At 42.5% G+C, this 6,846-nt stretch overlaps 1 non-coding gene across 1 annotated transcript; it reads right to left on the bottom strand.

Annotated features, from left to right (window-relative positions):
• Positions 1-296: 296 nt before the first annotated feature.
• Positions 297-403, bottom strand: LOC120303365. Its single transcript, XR_005555427.1, has one exon. It is a non-coding gene; the product is annotated as a U6 spliceosomal RNA (small nuclear RNA).
• Positions 404-6,846: the final 6,443 nt, after the last annotated feature.

The following is a 6,846-nucleotide window of genomic DNA, read 5'->3' as shown; positions in this document are numbered from 1 at the left end:
TTTCTCCCCTAATTTGAAGTACAACGTCTCCCATCATATCTTGCAAATCCTTCACCATTGTTGACTGTGCCAAGGAAGAAGGTGAAGCTATTAATTTAGGTTGTTGCGCTGATGATAACACCGAAGAAGAAGCCACTTTAGGAGCTGTAGGGATTACTGGACGCTTTGGAGCCATCTTAAAAAAATCGTTACTCCTTCTTGGAAATTGCAAAAATTAAGCAAAGGAAAAAAAAAGAAATTAACTCCATAAAATAAAAAAAAAATATCCTTCAAAAGGAGATCATTATAATAAAGAGAAAAATATGGAATGCTTCACGAATTTGCGTGTCATCCTTGCGCAGGGGCCATGCTAATCTTCTCTGTATCGTTCCAATTTTAGTATATGTGCTGCCGAAGCGAGCACAAATATATTTAATCTTTAAATATTCCATTTAATGTGCCTAGTCATCTAATCCTTTAGGTCTTATTTTTTTTCTTTTTTATACATTATAATTTCCCTAAATTCAGACACATTTAATTATCTAAAACATTTACTTCATCTAGGCCATTTCAGCAGTATTATATTACTTATATCAAGAAATAAAATAAAAGGGGGGGAAGCATACAGTATTATTTAAGGAATTCATCTCTCTTAGAATGACATATATATTCAGAATCTTTTCTGTTTCTTTAACCATATTCAAACAAATGTTTCTTTTTTAAATATTCTCTCTGGTAGATCCCATCATCTATTTTCTTAATTTTCACTTTGATCGTTTTCCTTTGACCAGTATCTTTCTTAATCAATTGATTTGCTGAATCAAAAAGTTTTTCCATATATTCATGCCTGCTGCTATAAGTATAAAAAGTAAATCAAATGTTTCTGTTTTTTGTAGATGTAATGTCCTTAATTTATATAGCTTACTGTTTTCTACTATTTAATTGCTTTTCCTGAAAAAGAATAAAGTGATGGGCGATGTAGAAAAATGGGATTTTTGAATGCTTTGTCCTGCTGGCTGTGAAATTCTGGGAGTTGAAGTCCACATGCCTTAAAATTGTCAAGGTTGAGAAACATTGTGTTAGTGCTTATTTCTGTAAAAAAAATAGGGCTGGCCACTAGGGGGCAGATTGGTTTTAAATTCAGAGAACAGCTACCCGGCGTATAAGACGACCCTGGACTTTTGAGAAGATTTTCAGGGTTTAGAAAGTCGTCTTATACGCTGGAAAATACGGTAGCTTTACAAGATATAATAAGTCTGATTTTGAAGGAATTGTGCAATGAAATTTTTTCAGAGATAAAAATACCAAATTCGTGGTCTGAAGACAACATTACCTTGATACCTAAACATAAGTTAGCAATGTGTGGCGGCAGCCAAAAAAGCTAATACAATCCTTGCTTGTATAAATAGAGGCATAGAATCAAAATCAGGGTGGAGTATTAGTACCGCTTTATAAAGCCTTAGTAAGGCCACACCTGGAATACTGCATCCAGTTTTGATCACCACATTACAAAAAAGATGTTGAGACTTTGGAAAAAGTGCAAAGAGCAACTAAGATGACTAAAGGCCTGGAGACTAAAACAGATGAAGAATGATTGCAGGATTTGGGTATGGCCAGTCTAGAGAAAAGAAGGACTAGGGGGGACATGATAGCAGTGTTCCAATATTTGAGATGCTGCCACAAGAGGAAGGAGTCAACTTATTTTCCAAAGCACCAGAAGGGAGAATAATCAACCAGTGAATGGCTTGCCTTCAGAAGTTGTTGATACTCCATCACTGGAGGCTTTTAAGAAGAGGCTGGACAGCCATTTGTCTGGAATATTATGGGGTCTGCTGCTTGAGCAGGGAGTTGGACTAGAAGACCTTCAAGGTCTTCTAACAGGTGGAAATTAAGGATGTCCAGAGGCTTCCTGAGATGTTTCAAAGATGGGAATTGGAGTTCTGGAAACAGACAACTCATTCTAGAAACTGATCTGATTCAGTTTAGTTTCCAAAATACAATTTGGAGAAACACTGTTTTCTTGCTATATAGATTCTCCATGTAGATTTCAACCATATTGTTTACCCTCTGTGAGGTGAGCTTCTCTTTGGGGGCATGACTTTTAATTTAATTCTTATCAATAAAGAAAATGCCAACTCCAGAGATGTTTGTGATCCTTGATTGATCTCTTGAGATTAGGGGGACAGCCAAAGACAATCTTTTCAATGAGATTTTAAAAGAGTTCTTAATTGTTATTGATTGTGGGTTAAAAAAAATAAATTCCATCAGCAACCACATCTTTAAAAGGCCTAAATGAGAAAAGAAATTAATGGGTCTGATTAACCCAATACTATAATTAATCGAAAAGTGATGAGAACATTAATAAAAGAGATTGTAATTTGACTGGATAGCTTTGGAAGCATTCATTTTGAGACAATTCAAAAGAATGCAAATTAAATTTGTAAATTTTAGTTGTGAAGAGGGAAAAAAAATAAATACATATGTTGATTAGACTGAAGAAAAGTCCTACATGCAAATATGAATCTAAAGTCTGTGGCTGTTTTGTTTCTTGGGAAAAATCATTTTTGCAAGGTATGATTTTCATTAATGTTGCTTTTTTCCCCCTGAGCTTCCTATTTTTCCTTGCCTGTTTAAAATAAGGCAAAACAAATGTACACCTTCATTATTTTCCCAGGCACCTGAAAAGGCTTTCATTCCCATATCCCAAACATACAGGTAGTCCTCAAGTTATGAATTTAATGGAGCCTGCCCATTCCATTCGTAACTCAAGAACTCATAGGAGTGAATCTCATACCTTGGACGCAATCATTCCCTGCTTTCGCCCACGCATTCGCTAATTGAATACACTGCTCTTAGCACTGCTCATTAAGTGCACATGAGGTATCTCAGGGTAGGGAAGGCATGGGGGGCCTAATGATGGAACAGGCCCCAAAGGCCTTCCTGACCCATTAAGGTACCTCATGCTTCCCCCTCCCTTCCTGCCATGCCAGACTCACTTACCTTGCAAAGACCTGTCTCCTCTCTGCCGCAGTTTCTTTCCCTTTGAAGGAGAGGAGAGTCAGCTTGGAAATGCTTTTTGTGCCAACAATGGAAGTTTCTGTGATCCGTGATCTCACACAACTTCAAACACCCATTCTCTGTGAAAGAGATCATGGCCCCCAGAAGCTTCCATTCTCTGGGGGAAAAGTGTTTGCTTTGTTTGCATGCCTATGGGGCAAAGTGTGGAAATGGAGACAGCTCGCCCAGAAACCAATACTGTCCGTGGCCCGGGTGCACTGCTCACTTGTGTACACCAGCCTTAGTTTGAGGGCAGGAATGAAGCCTTCAACTGAGCAGGGAGGCATCACAGGGCCAGGCCCCTTGTACCCACATCCAGCCCACCAGAACTCACTGTGTCGGGGGAGAAATGAGACCCATTGTCCTGCGGACCCTGCCACTGTTTGAGCAGGGAAGATGATAATGATAAGAGTGGGGAGGCCTTGTGCTGGCCGGCCAGAAGGGGAGTAGGTCAATTGCAGGTGCTGGCTGGCTGGGGGTGGCCTCTCCCATCGCCACCAACAGGTTGAATGCCCTGGCTCTGTCCGAGCTGAAGAAAGTGGAGGCACAGCAGCAGGATTGCTCTCAAACAGTAAGGCCTGGATTTGCTCTCAAACAGTAAAGCCTTGAATTGAGCAGGGAGGCATCAAGGGCCAGGCCCCTTACACCCGTGTCCAGCCTGCCGGAACTAACCATGCCAGGGAGGAATGAGACCCCATTGTCCTGCGGAGTTCACCGCTGCTTGAGGGGGTGGGAGGAGGAGGAGGAGAAGGAAGAGGAGGAGGAGGAGGAGGAGGAGAGCAGTGAAGCCTTGTGCTGCCAGACGAGGGGTAGGTTGGGCTGGCTGACTGGGGAAGGGGGATCATGGCTGCTCAGGTAGCTTCCACTGCCACCAACATCCCCAACTCCATCCAACTGAAGAAAGTGGAGATGCAGCAGTGGGATTGCCCTCAAACAACTAGGCTGGCACATGCGACCGAGCAGCGGACCTGGGCCTTACTGTTTGAGAGCAATTCCACTGCTGTGCATCCACTTTCTTCAGTTTGGATGGAGCTGGGGCACCCAAGATGCTAGCAACAGTGGTGGCCACCTGAGTGGCCATGATCTCCCCTCCTCAGCCAGCCAGCATCCCATCCTGACCTACTCCCCATTTTTAAATAGCTTTGGAACCAAGTGTCAACTCTGCAAATATTGTATATTCTTGCTTTTGACAATATGATGAACTGTCTGGTATTTATGGGGTTAATACGGAGCAGAAGGGGGGTGGAGGTAAAGCCCAGGAAAGAAAGAGGAAGAAAACCTTTGACCTTCACACTAATTGGATAATATGATATACGACGGCTAATTTAGGGAGGGAACATGCTGATAATTTAACTACTCAGAGGAAGAGGACTTAGATCCTAGCATCCCTCCAACATTTTGTAACAATCAATGACTTTTAGGAAAGTAAATGCCTGGAAGCTCTTTGAAGTGTTTCATTAGCCGGAACCATAACAACATGTTAGGATCCAAATCCTTTCCAAATAACCTGGGGTCCCAAACTCCATCCACTGCCTCTAGGCTTGAGAGGAGCTGGTAAAGATTCGGGGAAGATCTCATTATGGAGAAAGAAAGATTGCCTGAGACCAGCCCCATGGCTGCAACAGTTTCCCGGGGGGGGGGGGAAAGCAATAACTGGCAAGCTGGGGGAGAGAGGAATTTGGCAGATTTCCCAGCTGAGAGCAAAGACTTCAAAAGCAGAATGGACAGATAACGCAGTTGCAGGTGAGTCACTGGAAAGATTTCAAAACCCAGAAGTGAAAAGCAGCTCTCAATTCCTGGATAGAGGAGACTATACCCTTCCCATAGCCCAGCAGGAGGCCTGTCAGATCCTGTCTTCCCCAGCCAGGGACCCCAACCCTGAAGAGGAGGGGAGTTCCAGTCTGAGGCATCTGCAATGGGTAGATGGGTTTCCCCAGCAGATGAATGATCAGCAGCAACTGAACATACCACAGCTAATAGAGGCCTTGCAGGGGCTTGGGGTGATACAGAAGCCAGGAGATCAGCAGCTGGTGGGAGAACGACCACAGCAAGGAGACTGGCCACAGCCCTCAAACGTGCAACCCCTGGAGACAAATCTGCAGCCAGGATGGGGCCAGGAGCGAGGAGATTGGCAACAGCCCCCAAACGTGCAACCCCTGGAGACAAATCTACAACCTGGATGGGGCCAGCTGCAACAGCCCCAGTAGGGGCCATAGCAGCCTGTGTTCGCACCACCCTTCAATGCAACCTTCGATGGGGACCCAGAGAAGCTGATTTTTTCCTCAACCAAGTGCGTTCTCACTTGAATTGCTGGGCCTATCTGTACCTGGAACCAGGGGCCATGGTCAATGTCATTGCGTCCAACCTAGAGGGACAAGCATCTGAATGGCTGAACAATTTATATAGTGAGCAAGCCCCCGAATTGGAAGATCCCCACCTCTTTCTCTTAAGTCTGAGAGAACGATTTGAGGACCCATCCATTGGCCTCAAAGCAGCAGGACAAATTCACAAAATAAAACAAGCTGGGAGGCCTGTCCTGGAGTATGTGCGAGAATTCCGCAAGATAGCAGGTTGAATAGAGGGGTGGCCTGAGCAGTCCCTCATCCATTACTTCATCGAGGGATTAGACAATCACCTCTCTTAGGCCTGCATTTATCGAGAAGTACCTGATCGGTTACAGGAGTGGTACCAGACAGCTGTGAAGCTAGATGTTAAGCTCTCTCGCTATAAAAAGCTTCCATTATGCCTGTGCTGACATTTTGTAACAATAAAATTTTTTTAGGGAAATAAATGCCTGGAAGTTCTTTGAAGTGTTTCATTAGCCGGAACCATAACACTAAGTTTATGAGATTTTGAAAGACTGGATAGAAATTTAGCTGAATGGAAAACTGATTCAAAAGTCTCATTTCAAAAGTCTCCCTTCCAACTAGATGGAAGTGATGACTATGGGTAATATGTGATTTAATTGTGGTTCATAGAGTAGAACTCTCAATTCTGCCAAAATTTGTGGAGGAATCCAAAATCATTCATTCTAACTTAAATAAAGACCAATTGGAATATATTTCAAATAATGAAATATTTTGGATGGAGTCCTTCACTCACCTGAATAATGGTATAGTTAGAATTTTGAGAGCATAATACAGCTACTTTCACAGAATGGCCATCAACAAGTTAGAGGTCTACAGCCAATTTCAGAAACTTGCCTTCTGCCTTTTACTATGCCCTGTCACTCCAGCTCATTCTCCTGTTTGTTTTTATGAGCAGATGGTTGGTCACAAAAACCAGGAAAGCACTTTGCTGCAACCACCTATTTTTATTTTCAAAAATCCTGCTATGGGGAGAGGGGGCATGTAGAGGCATGTTTTGTAAATAAATACTGTTCTAGAAATGTCTTGCAACATTTCAGCTTACCATTTTCTAATTAAAATAAAAATTTAATAGCCATAAAAACTTTGCAAAAATCAGGCACTGGTATCACTTATATACTCCTGCTTCAGGGTCCCACCTGCGGCAGGTTTTATACTCGTAAGCAGTCTGACATAAAGCATAGAATATGATTACTCTAATAAAGTCTGGGAATAAATATTTGACCATTGCTGTCCACACAAAGAATATAATACAGTATAATACACCGGGGTTTGAAGATGTACAGTGACTGATCACTTACAGTATTTCCCCTGGAGTCCCCACCATCTAGTGAAATTATTTCTGACATTTTCAGAAAGTGTACTGTGAATGCTGCTAAACATAGCAAAGTTATGGAAGGTGAATTTTCTGTCTGGCCAAAGAAATGTTTTCTCCACTGTGGAC

The sequence above is a fragment of the Crotalus tigris genome, unplaced genomic scaffold (assembly GCF_016545835.1).
Source record: "Crotalus tigris isolate CLP2741 ecotype Arizona unplaced genomic scaffold, ASM1654583v1 scf7180000024464.508515016:1373766, whole genome shotgun sequence".
NCBI classification, from domain to species: domain Eukaryota; kingdom Metazoa; phylum Chordata; class Lepidosauria; order Squamata; family Viperidae; genus Crotalus; species Crotalus tigris.
Note: the sequence above shows the minus strand (reverse complement) of the source record. Positions and strands in the feature narration are given on the sequence as shown.